Source organism: Mirounga leonina, unplaced genomic scaffold (genome assembly GCF_011800145.1).
Source record: "Mirounga leonina isolate KUSES-001 unplaced genomic scaffold, KU_Mleo_1.0 Mir_114, whole genome shotgun sequence".
NCBI lineage: Eukaryota > Metazoa > Chordata > Mammalia > Carnivora > Phocidae > Mirounga > Mirounga leonina.
The window spans coordinates 24579492-24599559 of NW_023270265.1; the positions used below are offsets into that span (position 1 = coordinate 24579492).

General features: G+C 48.9%; 1 long non-coding RNA gene across 1 annotated transcript; it reads left to right on the plus strand.

The window, feature by feature from the left end:
- Positions 1–4022: 4022 nt before the first annotated feature.
- On the plus strand, positions 4023–19280 carry LOC118024693. Its single transcript, XR_004683176.1, has 3 exons — positions 4023–4118; positions 17513–17577; positions 18915–19280. It is a non-coding gene; the product is annotated as an uncharacterized LOC118024693 (long non-coding RNA).
- The last annotated feature ends 788 nt before the right edge of the window (positions 19281–20068 follow it).

Here is a 20068-nt window from a genome sequence, read left to right on the forward strand (position 1 = left end):
AGAGAGAGAGAGACAGAGACAGAGATAGTGAAAGAGAGCATGAGCAGGGAGGAGAAGGAGAAACAGGGTCTGCTGAGCAGGGAGCCTGATATGGGGCTTGATCCCAGGATCCTGGAATCATGACTTGAGCTGAAGGCAGATGCTTAACTGACTGAGCCACCCAGGTGCCCCAGAAAAGCACATTTTAATTAATTAATTAATTAATTAATTAATTAATTTATTTATTTATTTATTTTTAAGATTTTATTTATTTATTTGACAGAGAGAGAGACAGCAAGAGAGGGAACACAAACAGGGGGAGTGGGAGAGGGAGAAGCAGGCTTCTAGCTGAGCAGGGAGCCTGATGCGGGGCTCGATCCCAGGACCCTGGGATCACGACCTGAGCAGAAGGCAGATGCTTAATGACTGAGCCACCCATGCACCCCAGAAAAACACATTTTGAAAATATGTGGCTGACATACCTTTGCCTCTATCACTTCCAAAATCCTATCTATCTATCTATCTATCTATCTATCTATCTATCTATCTATCATCTATCTATCTATCTTCTATCTGTATCTATTTATCTATCAAAAAAATAATTTAGCAGCTTTTATGCATCAACTGGTACCTGAAGGTGGTTTGCATTGGAAACCCAAGTGACCATATTTGATATGTGTTCACCCTGTTTCTCCTGGGAAGGACCAGTAGCCATGTTCCTGCTGGGTGACCTGCCCCCACTCTGGCTTGTTTTAACCAGGGGTCTTTCCAAATAGGCCCAATCTTATTTTCTCTTCCAATAAACAAGAATCAGAACTGAGAAAATGGAGCAAGTTTGGGGCAGTATTTACTTAGACCTATAAAGTGAATACTCATGAACACCAGAGTGCATTTTATGCCAAGTGGATGGAAGAACAGAGACAATTGTCTACAGGTGGAATAAAGAGATGCCAGAGAGGAGCAGAGATGGGAGAAGGTGAAGGGTGCTGGTGACCTCCCCACTCCCAGTTTACCATCCTAGGTGGTAGGTGCACTGAGGTGTGGTGTACTCAGGCTCTTGGCTTCCCTTAGACACCACCATGTCCTTGTAATGCCACCCCCCCTTTTTTTTACATAAGCCCATGCCCATTTTCTCTTGCTTGCAACCACTGAGTCCTAACTCAAGAACAGGGAATGGGGTCACCAGTCCAGGGATTGACAGGTTGCTAAAGCAGCCCAGGCACAACATTGAAGCTGACATGCATCATAATGTCATGCATTGGTTATTGAAACTTGCTTTATGTCTGGCACAAGATAAGTATTTAATATTCACCAACTTTAAAAAAATTTTACAACCCTAAAAGGCGAATGTTGTTATCTAATTTTATAGAAAAGAGAGTTGAAGCTCAAGGAGAAGAGGTAACGTTTTCAACTCACATAGTGAGTGGTAGAACTGAGATTCAAACCCATGTCTGATGTGAAAATCTAGCTTCTTTTCAGCTACATTGCTTTTACGTGTCGTGTAAGACTGCAGAGAATGCAGACACTGGCAGGCTGTTCATATTAGGTGTAGCTGGTATCTGGAGGGTAAAAGCCAGGAAGGCAGAGACTACAGCCCAGCTCATGGCCTGAGGATCCAGTAGGTCAGGCAGTTTCATGCAGAGGCTGTCCAGGACCCTGGAGAGCTCCTAAGGAGCAAGGAAGACTAAATCCTCTGGCTTGGCAGCTCAACCTCTACCCTGAACCTCTGGATGCTGAAGGCAGTTCACTGGCATGCAGGGAGGCTTTCTTCCCTGGGACCCCAGGGATTATCTTGGATCATCCTCTGTACTCTCCTTTCCCATCGTAAGTTTTCCTCTGCATCAGCTTTTGGGAGAGAATGACGACTTTGGGTGCCTGTGTCTCCAGGTCCAAAACGTTGAAAGTAACTTAAAAAATCTCTTTCAGGCTAGCCCACCTTTTCACAGATGAAGTGATTGACAGATGTGATCTGTTAGTCATCCAAGCTTCCTTTGGCAATGTAAAACCAAACTGGCTGCTTTGCATAATAAAAGGTTAAAATTATGAGCCATACAGAGAACAAATAAAGCTTGATCATTCAGGCTCAAAATTTGTGACTGAACATCCTTGCACTTGCTTTTCATATTCGCTCCATCGTCACATGTCTGCCCTCAACCATGGCTGTTTATTTTTAATCCATGTTTCCCAAAAACAGATATTAATAATTTTCTTGCAGCTTCTCTGGCAGTACCCTCTGCATCGGCCAGGAGCAACAATATTTCTTTGACCCTATGCATTTGGGGTTTTCTTTGACACTGTAAATGGATATTTTGCTTGGTATTTAAGTTGGCTCTTTGTGGGAAGCATTGGTCGGTTCAAACTTCCTTAATAAGTTCTTCATGACTGCATTTGCGATGACGTTAATGAAATCATTCTGAATATGAGTGGGCAGATAATGAGCCCAGAGGCAGTGACAAGGGTGAAGGCCCAGATGGATGGAGGGAGGGCTGGTGGGGTGAGTGAGGAGAAGTGGGAGCAATGTTTTCTGGTTCCTAAGGGAAGGTGGAAATAAATTTTAAGTCTCCAGGGTCTGGGTTCTCTCTTCTTCCCCTATGGGGAGAGATTTTGGTGGGGAGTATCCGGGAGTTTGGTACTTCTATCCTCAGCCTGTGGAGGAGAATCATACCCAGGAATCTGTTTTCCATCTAGAGAAGTTAGTTAGGATATTCCTTTCCTTGCTTAGAGAAAGACCCTGGGAGTAGAGTCTCAGTGCTTTCTGCATGCATTTAGCTTTCTGCCCCATTTATTGCTCTCCCTACAGTCCTCCGTGCTGGCTGGCCTCTATACGCACCACCCCTTCAACACCGCCTATCTACATTGCCAGGAGCAGCTCCCAGCCTCCTGCCCCGTTCTTCCTGTTCCCAGCAGATGTCAGCCTGAGCTCCTATCTCTACGTGGGGCCTCTGGCCATTTCCTTGTGCTGGGGAGAGCGGAGGAGGCACTTAGGGCCCTAGCACAGGGTGCCCTCGATCTGTTCCTCGAGTTTGTGAGTCACCACAAGCTGTCCATCCCAGGCTGAGCCAGCTGTTCAGGGAATGGAAAAGGAAGACCACAGGCCTGGACAGGGCCACTTTGGAAGGGTCTGAGGTAAGAGGCCGTGCTGTGCCATCGGTCCTGGGTTTGTTAATGAATTACCATAGTTTCCTGGCAATCAGGTATCTTGAGCTAACAAAATCAATATATCACAACAATTTTTTAATAGCTGGAAGCAAAATGAATTGTGGAAGGGGAACTTTTGGCTGCTTTGTACCAAGATGCTGTGTAGGCTGGTGTGGCCCTCTATTTGGAAGCCCCATACATTCTGAGGTACTCTCTGCATCACACATATAGTAAATCTCATTCTGTCCATGGTGTCTGGCCCAGGAACGTGGAACTAAAGTGGTTTCCAAAACTTCGATTCAAGATAGAAGAACGGGAGCTCACGGCCAACCTGCTCAGTTGACTGGTTGATCCTCAGCTGGTCATCTCTGGGCTGTGGTGGCTTGAAAGCCCCCTAGCCTTAACCTCCCAGGGGCATGAAGAGGCGCAGGCATGAAAATGAGGCACACAGGCTTTGAAATCTGGGATGTGGAACCGTGGAAGAATTCTGACCTCATAATATACACGGGGCTAACTCCAGGCCCAGATCACTCCCCATTCCTGCAAACAGCAGGTCCATTTCATCCTTCTAGACATTCCAGAGCTGCTGGAATAACAGTCTGCTCTTCAGAAGGGCCATTCAATAGCTGTGGCTCTGCCTGGCCCCTCTGGCTCTTCCCGTAAGAAAACAATCAGGAAGGAGATGCTGGCAGGAAACAGAGTGGGGCCAGGGGCCAACCAGATGGCTGGAGAGGGGCGCTGGTGCAGCCAGATGTGGCTGTTACTCCAGGCAACAGATGACCTGGCTGAGGAGCCCAGCCAGTGAGTCCCCCAGGGAGGTCACTGTGAGGCCAGGAGCTGTGGTTTTGCCTCACCGAGGGCTCAGAGAGTGCCTTCCTCTCTGGCGTCAGCTCCCCAGCTGTTCACCGGACAGACTGCAAGAGATGATTGCTGTGGCTTCGCCAGCTCTAATAGGTGCGGTTCTGGGCAGCTCACTTCCTGACATGGCCCGTAGGTGCCAGGTAAGGGGATGGCTCACATGTGGGTTTGTGTCCACCTTGGCCCTGTCTCTGGAGCCTGGAGTGCTCAGGCCACCCCCAGATAGTTGGGGTTTGGAGAAAATGTGCTCCTCTCCCAGCCGGGGGTGGGATGGGGGTGTGCATGCCTCAGCCCAGCTCCTCGGCCCCAGCATCCCGACAGCTGGTCTCCCAACTGGAGTACACCAAGGTGCCAAAGCAGCAGAACCACTCTTTCAATTGACTTGAGAGAGAGGCTTAGAGGTTATGTGGGGTTTTTTTTCCCCCCGGAGAAGCTGTTCCCTGAAGCCAAATAGCTCAGGGGAGTACAAAGCTGACAAAAATAGATTTTAGCCAGGGAAGCAGAAATGGGAGGAGGCAACAGGGGCTCATACCCTCTTCATCCCAAAAAATCAGCACAGGCCATGTGCTCTACCCGGGGGGAGGGGATGACTGGTTCCTGGAGGGACTCGCTTCCTGCCATTTTCTGTGTCCTGAAATACCATACCGCAGCCCCTGGACCAGTGTCCTCATTCAGGGAGGGACAGCAGGGAGAAGAAGCTTATGTCAGGAGGAAGGCTTCTATCATCGCTTAAAAGAACAGGAGCTTGGTTGTCAAGCTAATCATACCTGGCCAGGAATAATAATAATCATGTCAACAGTAATAATAGCAACAGTAACTAACATTTATTGAGCGCTGGCTATATACTGCCAATGACTAAATGTATTATTTCATTTAATCTTCGTGGCAAAAGGGTAAGATAGTCACTATTACTTCATTTCCCAGACAAGAGACTGAAACTCAAAGAGAGTAACTTGCCTAAGGCCACCCAGCTGGTCTGTAGCAATGCCAGGATTCAGACTCAGACCTGCCCAACCATAAAGCCCATGTGTTTAGCCATGAGGCAATGTGGGTGGGAAGTAGATCTGCCTATAGGGCTTGTGGATCCCAAGCTGCAAGGGATGAGAAGTTGACCATCTAGGGGCTCTGGGGAGGAGTGATAGATAGGTATTGGTGGTTCATACAGATGTCAGGCACTCAGGAAAATGTCCTGCAAGAAATAGCTGGGGGTATGGGCCTGGAAGATGGGCGTTGGCTACTCAGAGTCTGGGAAGTTGGGGGAACCCTGGGCCGGTGGTCTGAAGGCAAAGCAGACGAACCAGCAGGCAGAGGGTCAGTCCTGGGGAAGGATACCAGGAGGTTCTTCTGAAGCCTTCAGAAGCTTCTACAACCCAGGCATGCCCAATCAGCCTCTCTTGGGAGTTGGTTTTGCACAAGCTCCTTGGGTGATTCTGATTCAGATGCATTGGTTTGATACTTTGAAATATTCTAGGCCAGGAAAAGTGATGAGAACAGGGAGGCCCCAATCTCAGAGAAAATGGGCTGCAGGGCAAGTAATCAAGACTGGAGCTTGAGCACCAGGACAATGGGGGCCCAGCCACCAGGACAGAGACAATGGCACTTCCAGGAGGAAGCTAGAGGAACCAGTCAGGTGAGTGAGGTCCTTAGATCCCTCCACGTGGGGCTGGTGGGGCAAAAGTTAGGATATGGGCTTATAGTGATGGGGATGGGAGAGATCTTGTCATTCCCCAGCTTGAAACTATATGGGAATTTTCTACACCCATAAAATAAACCCCAGTTCCTTTCATGGCTGTCAAGATGCGTGCTTGAGCCCTTGGCTATCTGTCAGGCTCATCCCCTCCAGGGTCCTTGTTACCATGCTGTATCCACATTGCTCTTCCTTCAGTTCCCCTAAAATTCTGCTCCTTCCACCTCTGAGCCTCCAAACACACTGGTCCCTTTGCCCCGATGAGCTTCCTCTCATTTATGACTGCCTCCTTCTTTTCTGAAGGAAAATAAGGCTTCTTTTCTGAAACCTTAGAAAGGCTTTTGACATCCTATATGAGATGGATGCCTCACCCTCTATCCCCCAGTTATTTTCCATCTTGCTCCTTGTTGCTTTCTCTCGTGGCTCTCACCAATATTCATGATGTCTCATCCCCCACCCTCTCCCAGTGGACCATGAAGTTGGGAGGTGTGTCAGCCTTGTTTACCTGTGTTTCCCCATTACCTGTCACTTTGTTGACACCTGATCAGTATTTAGGGGTAGTGGGAGATGTGGGGAAACTACAGAGCTTAAGAAAGGTCTCTCTGGAAACTTTCTAAATGTTTTCTTTAACACAAATTTAATCTTTCATCATAGGAAAGGAGGGAAAATTCACATTGCCTCCTAGATTTATTGTCCAGGTCTGAAAGGGATGAGGTGGGGAGATGATGTATGTTCTCAGTGCTTAAAAAGGTAAAATAAATAAATACAACAACACCCATTGAGAGGTTACCCTTCTTGAAGGCTCTGCCTGAAATGCCACCTCCCTTAGGAAACCCTTCCTGATCATCACCTGCTTTAGCCAGTCAGACCTGACTACTCCCTCCCCTGTATTTTTGCTCACCTTTGGTATGTCTCCTGTGGTGCTTATCAAGTTCTGCCTGGATTGTGCTATGGTTCTGTGTGCATGTCTGAACTCACTGAGATGCTTTTGATTGCAAACAACAGAAACTCAACACAAACTAGCTTAACCCATGAGGAATTTATTGACTCATATAACTAAGAATAAAGCGGTATTTGTTGGCATCAGATAAGGCTGGATGGATCCAGAGTAACTATGATGAAAGTTCATCTCTCTCTCTCTTTCTCATCCTCTCTCCCCCTTTTCCCCTCTTTTTTTCTTCCCTCCTTTTCACTTCTTCTCTTGGCTCTTCTCCCTTCTTTCATTGAAGAGTTTTATCTATGTGGTAGGGAATAATACCGCTGTCAGCTCTAAGTTTATGATATCATTGGTTGCTCTCTGTGGAGGATGAAACCTGTCTCTCATTGTCCTTATATCAAATCCCACAGAAGTGTCCTGATTGGCGATGCTTGGGTCACATGCCCAGCCCTTTGACCAATCACTGTGAATGGGGAGGGGGATTGGTGAGAACTTGGTTACATGCTCATCCTGTCTCCCAGGGCATGGGCCACTGTGATTGGCACTCTCATTAGAATCACATGATTAGGGCGCCTGGGTGGCTCAGTCGTTAAGCGTCTGCCTTCGGCTCAGGTCATGATCCCGGGATCCCGGGATCGAGTCCCACATCGGGCTCCCTGCTCCATGGGAAGCCTTCTTCTCCCTCTCCCACTCTCCCTGCTTGTGTTCCTGCTCTCGCTATCTCTCTCTGTCAAATAAATAAAATCTTTAAAAAAAAAAAAAGAATCACATGATTAGAGAGGGGGAGGAGTAGTTTGCCACAGGAAAGGGACATGGACAAGAGGTGCTGGGAAGAGGAAAGAAGTTTACTAAAATATCTATAATGGCTTCTATTTCTAAAGTGTCTATATGTTAGACTTGATACAAGAACTTTTCCATATGTTATTCTAATCCTTTTGCCAACCAGTCGAGGTAGGTATTATGCAGGTATTTAAAAATGAGGAAACTAAGTTCAGAAAAGTAAAGTAACCTGTCCAAGCTACAGGATCCACAGACACATGTGTTTTTCCCCAAGATCCAAGATCTACCCACTCTACTATTATTTCTAGGGTTAGAGATTATCTAGGAATAAAGTGATAGATAATCTCCACAGTCCCACATGTGAATTATATCAGCCAAGATAGGTTTGGGTAAGATACAGTAACAAATAGGCTCCAAATCTCATTGGCTTAGAACAGTTTTCTTTCTTGCTTGGTCAACATGTCCATTATGGGACAACAGGAGTGCTGTTCTCATCGTGGTGGCCTAGGGACCCCAACTGGTGGAACAGCCATCATCTCAAATGTCACCAGTCATTGTGCTGGAGGGAAAAGGAAGTTTGGAAGGTCTAGAAACTTCCACTTCCTAACTCATTGGCCAGAAGTAGGCATACAAATTTATCTAACTACAGGGGCTCACAAATGCAAATCTGTCATGGAACCCAGAAAGAAAAAAAACTGGAAAAATTTAGAGAACAACACTAATGAATTTTTAAAAATAATTTTGTAATTTTTCTGTGGTATGCAAGAGAGTAATTTTTAAATGTAATAATATAATTTTAGATCAGGGTATTATTAAAGATTGTATTATAAAGTTTATTTTAATCATTCTTTAATTATATCCATAATGTTTAAAGATGAATTTGGGCATTTTCTCCATTGAATACGTGATAAATAATGGCTAATTTGCTTTAAGTTAATTATGCAAAAAGGTGATTTGTTGACAAAATTGTAATTTGATGTTTCATTTGGAGACCAATTATATTTTAAAATGCAAGTTGTAATTATAAGTTGCAGCATCAAAAGCTGGTTTTTTTAGGACCTTTTACTTGGAGTTACTGAAATTTTTATGTTTTGAAAAATCAACTTGTTTTTTAAATGTAAAGGGTTTTCTTCCATTGTATATTGAGACTAAAGAGAAAGCTTGAAACTGCTATTTATAAACACTTTTCAAAAACACATTACAGTAGTGGATCATCTTTATTCTTAATAAATAAAAAGGCCAAATTGGTTATAATTGCCACTGTGTGTTTGCCCTTTTTAGCAATGGTTTATGGAGTACTGGGAAAATTCTGAGAATTATTCTGTTTTTTATGTTCCTCATTAACTGGATATCATATTTCCATCTCAGTGTTCCTTATGCTTCTTGTCTTAAACCAATGGTCCATACTGGGTGTAAATTAAGCTGAGTATGACTAAGCATAAAAAGAATTTAATACTGCGTGATGGCCAAAACTACCAGGATGGTTCTCAGTGGTCGGTTACACGATGAGCCAACGGGCTGGGGACTGAGTCATGAGCAAGCTTTCCTGATCTCAGCTGACTCGGTGGGTGTGTTCTCATGGCATGCCTTCAGAGCACTCACACCATCCCATTTAAAAAAGTAAATATTTTATTTTTGATTTAGACAAGAAATGAGAACATAGTATCATTGCCTTAACCTCCTAGATCCCTTGTTCTATCTTCATGAATCCTTGGGCTCACGATCAACCCTTGGAAATGTTTCACACCATCTTCTACCAGACTGTAGGGCTGGGGGGCCCATCCTGGAAGTCAATCATCTTTGCGTGTTGCCCTCTTGAGGTGCCGGCCGTGTGTTCCCCACAGCATAGATGCTTGATATTTGTAGATTGGAGGGAGCAAAGAGAGAAAGGAGGAAAAGACCAATGTCCCCTTCTTGAGTTTATTCTGCTTCCCAGTTTACAAGGGGGTAGACAGCATGGCCCAGGCCATGGATCGAGAAGTGCTGTTGGGCAGAAGGATGCAGGTGGGGCTGGAAAGAGAGGCAGACATCCCCCAGTAACCCATGTGTGAACTCCTGGGCGGTGCCCTCCCCCCACCATGAAGAGCCGAGATAATGAAGATAGAACAAGTTCAGAGAAGGGCAGCAGAAGCCATCCGGGAGACATGACTTATGGGCGAGAGTTTAATTGGTTTAGCCTAAAAACCCCTTACGCTCTCTGGTGGCCACACTGATGCTATAAATATCTGCAAGGTGACAACAGGAAAGGGGATGGAATCGGTCTGGCCGGGCACTAATGTTAAGACCGAGGCTTGGAGGGAGTGCAGAACCTGCTGAGGGTTTGATCCCACTTCAGGGCTCGAAGGCTTTCTCACACTCAGAAAGAACCTTTTGTTCAAACAAAAGCATACGTGGAATTCTGTCACATGAAACAGACTGACGGCTGGGCCTCTCTAGTAGAAGTGGGGAAGGGGGCCCAGAGCCCGTCTCCGCCTCCCACCCTGGAGGCACCTCCCCAGGCAACCCCCAACCCCCACCCCCCTCCGCCAGCCCCCAGGGCTTGGTCAGGAAATCTCTCTGCTGGGGACTCTGGAGCCTTCTGGCTCAGGGAGAGGGCACACAAAAAGAGAGGGGGATGGGTTGCAGCTCGAAGCTGGGCAGCTTGCAGGAGAGAGGTTTGGGATGAGATCCTGGGGGCTGTGATACAGTCCCAGCCGAGCCTCTGAGGAACTGGGTTCCTGCCGCCGTGAGCCGTCCTCACTGCCTGCTGCCGCCTCCGGGGTAGGAGCTGGTGGGAGCGGGGGCCTCGTGTCATGCCCGTGGGGTCTGGCAGCCTCGGGAGAAGAGCTCAGCTGTGAGGAAGCACCTCGGGCTGTGCAGTCAGCAGGGTGTTAGGGGAGAGGCAAAGAGTGGCATCGTCTGGGCTTGGGCTGCCCAGGGGAGGCCGGTGGCAAGGACGAGGACCCGGGCCCAGAGTGGAGGTCTGAGCTGCAATCCGGATCCCTACAAATCTGCTGCATGACCCGGGGGGTGGTTGGGTATGACCAGCCAGTAGTGGGGAGGGTAAGTCTCTCTCGGATTGGACAGCCCAGATGTGGCAGCCAGCTGTGAGGGCCTAGGAAAACCCCTGAACTTCTCCATGCCTTGGCTTCCTAGTCTGTGAAATGGGTCAGTAGCCTCATATGCCTGTTGTTGAGGATTAAATCAAATGTCCCCCACTTAAAGAGCTTAGCAGAGCTCCTGGGGCATTCAAAGCTTAGCTCTGCTTATTCTTATTTGTTCAATTTATTGGGTTCCAAGGTTCTCTGCAGCTCAGTGCCGGGATAAAGGTTTTCTACAGGAAAAGGAATGGGCCACACAGAGGGGAGCAGGGAAGGGGACCGAGAACGGTGCTGTCCTTGAGCACTGCAGGGTGGGCGTAGTCCTCAAATGCCGTGGCTTCTGTGCCCGGATAAACCATCCACATACCCAGTCAACACACTTCTCTGGAGCATCTGTCTACCACAGGCCAGGTACTGCTAAGGGTTGGGGCTGCCCTGATTCAGGCTTGGTCTCTGTCCTCATGGAGCTTGAGGGGCAATAGGTGATTAGAACCCAGCGTGGTTGGTGCTTTGACAGGGGCGGGGGATGGAGGGAGTAGAGAGGCACGGGGGAGGGGCTCCTAACTTGGCCTTTGTGAGAGGAGACAGGAAGGCCTCGCAGAGCACGTGAGGTTTAGGTGGAGAGGTGATGGGCACATGGGAGCCAGAGAAGGGCGGGGAGGAGATGGGGAAGAGAAGGGGGGGGCTGGGGATGAACATTCTAGAAAGAGGAGCACACATCCAGGAGCCTCAAGTCCTTGGGGAGTATGAGAGATAGGCAAAGGGGTGCGCTAGATCACGTGGGTCATGTTGAGCTGTGTGATTTTTATCCTGGAGGCCATGGTGAGCTTCAGGGGAGGGGAAGCAGGGGAGTGACATGATCATATTGGTGCTTTAGGAAGATCCTGTGATACTCTTTTGAGAAGGGGATTGGAGGGGCAAGACTGTGGACAGGGGTTGTGGATGTTGGAGTCATCCAGACAAGAGAGTGAGTGAGAGCAGGACAGAATCGAGAGATGTCTAAGGGGTGATGGAATGGCCACAGGGGCCTCGGAGAGGGAGAAGCCCAAGCATCTAGCCGGGGTGGCCCATGGTATTCCTACAGACAGAGAGCTTGAGGGATGAAAGAATTGGGGCCGAGGATACAGTCCTTCCTTTTATGTTCTAGATGAGATGCCTGGACCTCTAACATTACCTCTTCAAGGGTAGAGGTTGTACACGCCTGTCAGGGCCCAGAAGGGGGGCTGCCCCCAAAAGAACAAGCCCCTGTGCTTCTGATCTGCACACTGGCACATCTGGTCCTTAAACCACTTGGTAAGTTGGGCAGTGCCATTATCATTGCCCCCACTTTACAGATGGGAAAACCGAGGCCCACAGAAGCAAGTTGATTTGCTTAAGGTTGCGGAGTCTGTTCTAGTCCTTGGAGTCTGTTCCAGTCCTGATCTCCTGATTGAGCAGCTCTCCTAGGAGCTGGTGCAGGGAATCTTGCCCAGGAGGGCCCATGAGTGGCCCTTGGCTGGGGAATCCATAAATTCTCTAAAAATATATGCAGAAAAGAATGTGAAGGTGGCTTTTTCTGGGGAAAAGGGTCGATTGCTTTTATTTGATTCTCAAAGGGGTCCATGACCCCCTAATTGTAAGGACCTAGAGATTATTAAGGAGGTGATCCAGGGCCAGCTGCTTCTATTTGCATGGTCTGGGGTGAGGGCAGGGGAGCTTGTGGTCCCCAGTTGTCACTAGGTAATTGGAACATAATCTGATGACCTGTGGTCCACAAGTATGTATTAAGGTGAACTGAGAGACCCCCTGTTGGGGGCTGGGAACCCAAAGGAGAGTGATACAGGTGTGGTCCTCACCTCTGTTCCCCACCATCTCTCTGAGCATCCCTCAGGGCCGTCAGTGAAGGGGACCTAGCACCCTTCTCCCTAACCCTGTAGTTTGGGGAAAAAAATCCTAAAGGGACAAAAGTGGGGAAGTGTAGAAAGTGGAAGAGGAATGGGATTGGAGCCCTGATTTCCCCAGGCAGCTCCCTGGAGAAGACTTTCTCTGGGGTTTGCGCTCTGAGACTCTGTGTGTGCATGCGTCCCATAGACTCCGGACTCCCTCTGCCCTGGGGAAGTGGCCTGTGCAGGCTTCTTAGGTCACAGGTGGGGCCCTAAAACTGGAAGGAATTCCTGGAGGAGACCCTCACACTTGGAGGCACATCCTGGCAGGTCCTCGCAGTCAGGGGTTGGGTAGGCAAGTTTCCTGGTATTGCCTGGGAGAGTGATAGGGAAGGGGTGAGGGGAAGGGGGTGAGGAGTGTGGTCCAGCAGCAGAGAGAGGCCCTGGGGAAGCTGCAGGTGAGTGACCCCAGTGGACTTTCTTCCAGTAAAGGTGAGAGAAGCCCCCATCCCTGACCACATTCAAACCTCCGTCTGTGCACCTCTATGTAAGACAGGCATTGGCCAGTGCCTTAGGATCAATGCAGGACTGTCCCCCCACCTTCTTTGGTGTGAACACCTCAATAACTTTGCTATTAACATTTCCTAATTTGTGAAAGAGGAAATGAGGCACAGAGAGGTCAGTTAACTCATCCAATCTCACACAGCCGGGAAGTGGTTCAACTGGGAATCCAACCCAGGTCTGTCTGACATAGTCCAGTGTTCATCATGGCGTTTACCCCAAGGGACAGTGTTAGCCTTGCCCCCCTCCCTCTCCCTCTCTTTCCCATGCCCCACCGCATCCCGCCCCATCCCACCCAGACTCCCCGCCCGCCAGCAGGACTCCCGGGGACCTCCCGCTGTGGGTCAGGCCAGCGCTGCTCCGCGGAGGCTGAGGCTGCGGCAGTGCCCATTACCAGCACTCTCCTGCCCTCTTATGGCCGCCCCGAACCGGCTTCTGCTGCAAGGCTCCCTGGGGCCTCCGGGGCCTGGGAGTCCAGCCTAGGAAAGCTGGGGCTTGGGCAGGCTCCGCAGGGCAAGGATATTCCGGGTCCTGGCTCCTAGAGAGACACAGAGGGCTCAAATCCACCCTCAGAGAGCGGGCTGGGACCATTCCTTCTTCAAGGGACCCCACCCTGCGAGGCAATCCTTGGACCCTCTTTACACCAGGGAACAGAGACAGCTACACGTATCACACCCTGCACAGAAACACAGCTCTCTGCTGCCTGGAAACCAAAGAGAGCACCCGGCGATGGCGAAGCACTTCTATGCTCTGGTTTCTCCGTCTCAGTCCTCCCAATTTCCCTCCCCATGCTCTGGGCTCCACCAAAGCCTCTGGACTCAGCCAACCCCAGATCCCTGCACAGCCAGTCCCTTTACCTGTAAATGCTGGTCCTTGTCACCAGCACCTCCAATCCCACCTGCGAAGTCTTACCTCCATTGTCCTCCCTTAACGGTGGCACCTGGGCCCTCCCTCCCCCACTTACAAGATGCAATGAATTCATGTGCAAATCAACCTAAAAGCCCACTGCTCGCTCCTAGGAGTGTGACCCCTCAGCTGCAACCGTGGTGCACCTGGCATCTTGCTCTCGGTTTTTCATCATTCTACACTCATTTTCTTCTGTTGCTACCTAATGCTTATAATAGTAATTTAGTGGTTGATGATTCATCATTTCCATTCATTGACCAGGTAGTAACTGACATCTCCCTCGAAAACGGATCGTTTCTCTTTCTTTGCCTCTTTCCTTCTCCCCAGCATGGTCTCCAAGTCTTCGTTTCCCTAAGTGTGAAGTGAAGCTACTCTTTCGCAAACCACAGGGCCACGTGAGGACTCAATGATGTATAGCCCATCACCCCCGGTGCCACAGTTCTCGTAGTATGTGCTCAGTGAAGGTCACTTTTATTTAAAGAAGGAAGGGAACCTATGCGGGTTGTCGGAGTGCTGGGCTGAAAGTCAGCAAAGTCTCCAGGGAGGAGGTCACAGGCACTGCCTTTGTTGCAGGATCCAGAGAGAAGAGCCTCCTTGCCCTGGGCAGCCCCAGTCACACCTCGGAAGCCCTGGGCACGTCATGGGGCTTGTCCCAAGAAAGAGCATCCAAACAGCTTCTCTTTGAATGGCAGGACACTCCGCAGTTTATAAAGCCTTTTCATTTTGCTCTAGCTCATTTCATCTTTATAATAACATTCTGAGGAGATAGGCATCACGATTCCCATTTTATAGGCAAAGAAAATGAGGCTCGAAGACATTAGCATGTTCCAAATTGCACTGCTACTAAGTGGCTGAATGGGGACGCTGGGGCACATATGTCTTTCCCTCTTTGCTGGCTCTGAGCTGCTGACTGCACAGGATCAGCTTAAGCGCTCTGAGAGGGAAGCCGAGTTTGGTGATGCGGGTTACGAACTATTTGCTAAAACCTCAGGCCAAGTACCAGGCATTCTGTGGTTTTGACTAAGTGTAGATGCCTTCCCTCCAGCAGAGGACCTCTGTAAGCTGGGCCAGCTTAGCCGGGAACTCACTTCTGGGCCTCTGGGGGAGGCCATTTGTGAGCCCTTCCTTGGCATTCATACTAATTGTCTGTTAGAGGTTTGCATTTCCCTCTGTAAGGGTCTCGCCCAAGCTATTCGGCTGCACCTGTCTGCAGGTGCACCTGTCTCTGTAACTCATTCAGACTTTGGGAAGTATGACGAAGGAAGGAGCTAATATTGAGAAAGGGCTCACTGTGTGGCAGATACGTCACTTCTACTCTCTCGTTAAATCCCCAAGGTGAGCCTAGGAAGACATCACGGTCACGTTTCCCACGAGAAACGGAGTCTGTGCCCTGCTCAAGGCCACACATGAGGGAAGGGATGAGCTGGCTCATGAACTCGTGTGGCCAATTGTTTTTCTCTTGCCTTTGAGGGTAAGAGCTAGGCATCCCAGGGAAGTGTTCTCAGAAGCCAGTAACATCCTGGGCAGGAATTTAAGCTACATTTAATTGAGGCTAAAGTAGAAACTGCTCCAAGTGTTCAGGGACACTTGGGAGCGTTAAAGTCTGTTGCTAGAATTCCAAGGACAAAGACCTTGCAAAGCCGCTGACAAACAGCTTTAGAATTAAAAGGGCTTTAGAATTCAATTAAAGTCAACAAACTTTTATTGCTGTCTACTGTAGGACAGGTGCCGTGCCAGGTGTTTACGGAAGCAACGGTGAAGAAGGCGGACTTTGCCTTTATGGAGTTCTCAGGATGGGGACGGGGGCATTTCCAGAATGGCCACACTGCACAACTCCATGCCACAGGGGTGGGAGATGCTTTTGGTTGTCAAACATTTGGGAAACATTGCGTTCTGGACCCTTCTCCTGTAGCTCATCTCCATTAGCGTTTTCAAAGGCTTGAGAAGGAAGGACACTGGTTTAACTTTCTTTAGTCCAGACTTTCTCAAACTTATTTGACAATGGCACCCCTCTTCCAATGCCTTTTTGCCCCTGGTGCATTATTTATTCACATCCATGGAATATTCCATGGAGCACATGTTGGGACACAGGGGTCTGGGGCAGCTCCACGGTGGGGCTATGGGGAGCTAATGAACACATTCTCTTCTTTTAGAATAAACTAGAAGGATCTTTATTTGGGCCTATTGTTAGTTCTCAGTCTTTGCTCTCTTCCATAGAAGATGCATCTGTCGATGCTTAGATTTAGCTTTGGCTGCTTTCTTAAAGGGGTGTCTTTTGAAATCAGGGGATTACTCAGGCCTTTGAGACTCGTAGCTAAAGGGATCCCTCGGGTCAGCAAATGAGTGTTTGGGGAACATGAGTACGGTCACAGCTTTCATAACATATGCAAAAGCACAATTTCCAACAGGGGATTGACATAGGCTGCATTTTAATAGGGAGAAGATACTGGAAAACAACAGAGGAGGGGCCATTTGCCTCCAGCTTGGGGGGGTGGGGTTGTCAACAGGGCCCTGTTTTCATCTATGCTGAGGTCACCCTGCCCCTGGCCAGACCCCAGGCATTTGTTTGCAGCATGAAAATAAATGGGCAACTGTTTCTAGCATGTCAACATCCAAGCTCTGGCCTTATGACAGTGGTCTCTTCTCAGAGGTGACATGTACCAAAGCTGTTGACCCAGCAGAGCTGAGGCAAAGAAATAACTTAGATCCCCAGGGCTGAAACAAAATTAAATGTCTCCATGGGTGTGGTGACATTTTTTCCTTGGTTGGGAAATAACCTGCCACCGTGATTAAGGGGATGCTCCCCAGTGTCCTAAGGCTTGGCCCTGTCTTGGGCCTGTCATGTGTTCTTTCTGATCCTTGAGTTCTTCCGTCAAACAGGGCTAATTCCTACTTTGGAATGTCTAGCACTTGATGAATTTGAAGGCCCCCTGGGGTCTGCCACTTTTGATTGGATGGTCAAAAGGAGAGATGTAAAAACGTTTATAAACTGTAAAGCACGGTACAAGTAGGGTTATAGCCCAACTTTATGGAGGGCTCACGTTTTGCCAGGGTCTGTTCTCAATGGGTTACATGCATTATTGCATTTAAGCCTCAACCCTAGCAGATTGGGTACTATTGTTCCCCCCACTTTACAGATGAGGAAACTGAGACCCGGAGAGGTTAAGTACCTCGTGTATGGTGCCATGTAGTGGAACTGGGGTTCTCACCCTGATCTCCCTCTACAGGGCCCCACACCCGAGTTCCTGAATCTTTGCAGGGGAGAAGTGTTCTCCTATGGAGGGTGTGGGGGGCTCTGAATATTCTGAGGGAGGGCACAGGGTCCTAAGGGCTCCAGGTTCTTTCCTGGGGCCTTCATTGTTAGGCGCTCCAGCGTGAAGAGTAGGGACTGGGGGGACCCTCCTCACACTAGTCCTTGCAAGAGACGGTGCTTCCCTGTCTCTGGGGATGAGGGGGGAGCCATCATGAGCACGCTGTCCCTGCTGCCACAGCTGTGACATTACTAGTCACGGGGACACTCATCCAGCCCTTCGCTTCCTTTCATCCTCACATCTATGAAGGGCGGACAAGCGAACACCGCCTTTTATAGCTGGAGAAACTGAGGCATAGAGAAAAACCATGAAGTCGTGCAGCCAGGAAGCTTCAGAGCTGAGGCCCCGAGCCAGGACATGTGGCCCTAGAGTCTGTGCATTTAACCACCGTTCTGTGTAATGCTGTGTTTCAGACCCACGGGAGGGCTGGAGCCGAAGAACTCAGGCCAGTCCCCAGGCCAGACCAGGAGAGAACCTGGTAGGCCCTTTACATGTTTGTATCTTATTAGTCCTCATAATTAAGAGGGCTGACCGTCTTGTGTTTATGGATGAAGAAATGCGGGCTTTGAGGGCTGAGCCTTCTCCGAGGCTGCCCCTCTGGGCCGGAGCACCCGGTCTGCCTGCTCCAAAGGCCATTCTGTCCCTCTACGTCTTGGTCGCCCTTAGGAACCCTCTGCTCTCTGAGACTCTGATTCCTGGAAAGATCCAGGTATACTATGTCCTTCTTGGTGGACACCCGGGAGACCAGGCCTCTCCTCACATCTACTTTATGCCTCTTTTCTCAGCAGCCAAGACCAGGGGCAGGTGGTCTACAAAGGGAGAGGGAGGGTAGCCACGAAAAGGGAAATGTATTGATGAGGTGAACCAAATCATTGTCTTAATGCCAGTGATGGCCACATCCACGAGAGTCTCAGCAGACAAGCTTGGTTTCTCTCTGGTCTTGTCCTCTGGATTTTCACTGTGCGGAACTATGACCAGCTCATCCCCCCCTAGAACCACATTGCAGCACCACGAAGTTAGCAGGCCAGAGTCCTTCAGTGGGAGGCCTGTTTGGAAGGGCCAGGCTGCGGTCTTGGGGCTAGGAAGAGCTGATGGGCTGGGGCTGCGAGAGAGGGCAAAGCAGGGAAGCAGGGAGGAGGCATCCAAGTGTTTTCCACTTGTTCTTTTCACCCCATTGTATGAAATGCCTCCTGGGTGACAGGCAATGTGGTTGGTGCTAGGGGTAAGAACAGAAGCTCTGGAGTGGGTGGGACTGGATTCAAACTCCAGCTTCATCCCTGGGCCACTTCACCTCCCTGCGTATCAGCATCCTCATCTTTAAAATAAAGCCAGCAGCAGCACCCAGCTCGCCGAGCAATAATGAGGATTAGCCGAGGTCTTGTATATTAAATGCTTAGAACAGTGAAGGGCCCACAGTAAGCGCTGAATAAATGGTGGCTATTAGTGCTATTATTATCTCTGTCCTTGGGAGTTCACAGTCTGGTGAGACACAGGACATTAAAAAAAAACAAAACAAAACGGATAATTTTCTAAGGACTCGGCCAGGAAGTGATGCTGTTACCCCCAGGAGTGGTGTCAGAATTTCCTGCTCGCTGCTCCCTCTGAGATGCACTGAGGTCATGTTCTGTGCTTCGAGCTGGAGGTGGGTCCGTGCGCAAGTGCCCCCTCCGCCTGAGCCCCGCAGGCTGTGAGGGGTCTGGGCCAGGGGCCCCCTTGCCGCCTTGTTCCCCTTCAGTGTCACCTTGTGAAAGGAGAGAAAAACTGTGTTTGCATTGGAAAGAGCCACTGAAGCTTCTTCACCATTCTCCACTGCAGATAAGAGACAATGAGATGGAAAATCCAAATGGCCAAAATGAATATATAAGAGCAAGAAGTTTAACAGCCTGATGACAAGCAGCACATGAAATGATTATCCTCTGGCAGATGATGAGCATTTCAGAAGCAACAAAGCAGAAGGGGATTAGTGGGGTGAAGTTGGGGACCCTCACGGGCCTCATGGAATTCCTCTGGGAGTGGGGGGGTCTATCTAGCCTTGGCAGGGACTTCATCTTTCCGTTTTGCTGCACCTGGAAGAATCAGCCAGAGGTGGAACTCTGTTCTCAAGTATTACCTGCTTTATTATATTCACGGTCTTAAGGACACTATTTCCCCAGAGGCAGAGGGGATGAGACTTTCCAGTGGCCCCAGAAATTCTCAGCTTTAATCAGACTGATAATCTTACTTTCTGGTCCTAATTTTAGAAAATAAACAATTTCAATTGTTTTCTTTACTATTGTCAACTTTGTGCCCAAAAGACCATCTCCAGGAGCTAGGTTTAAAAAGATAAAATTAAAAAATAATAATTTATTTATCATTTTGGAGTAAGCCAGTCTGTACAGAAAATCTACTTCCTTCTAGAAGGTCAGGTGTGCTGGACTTAGGATGAGATAGGTCCACCTGTTGGTGGGTCTATTCATTCCCTGGGGTGACTACTGTAGGGTCTAGCCATGATCTAGATCTTGCAATAATCTAAGCCAAGACTGTGGGCAAGAGTGGGATGGGGAAGCAGACTAGGGCAAAAGGAACCCACAGAGGAGGGATATATAGACTAGCTAACATCATCCCTGGTGATAAGATTTTTCACTAGAGTGATCCTGTCTTGGGTGTAGTGGGTTGAGCAGTGTCCCCTACCCCCCAGTCCCCTTCCCCCAAAATATATCCATGTGTCAATCCCCAGAACTTATGAATGTGACCTTATTTGGCAAACGGATTTTTGTAGTTGAGCTCAGATTAAGGATCTTGAGGTGAGATCATCCTGGACTATCTGGGTGGACCCTAAACCCTTATAAGAGACAGAAAAGAAGACCAGATGAAGTGAGAGGCAGGAGTTGGAGTCAAGTAACCACAAGCCTAAGAACCCTTGGAGACACCAGCAGCTGGGAGAGGCAAGGAATCTCTCCTCTAGCCTTTGGAGGGGGTGCAGCCCTGCT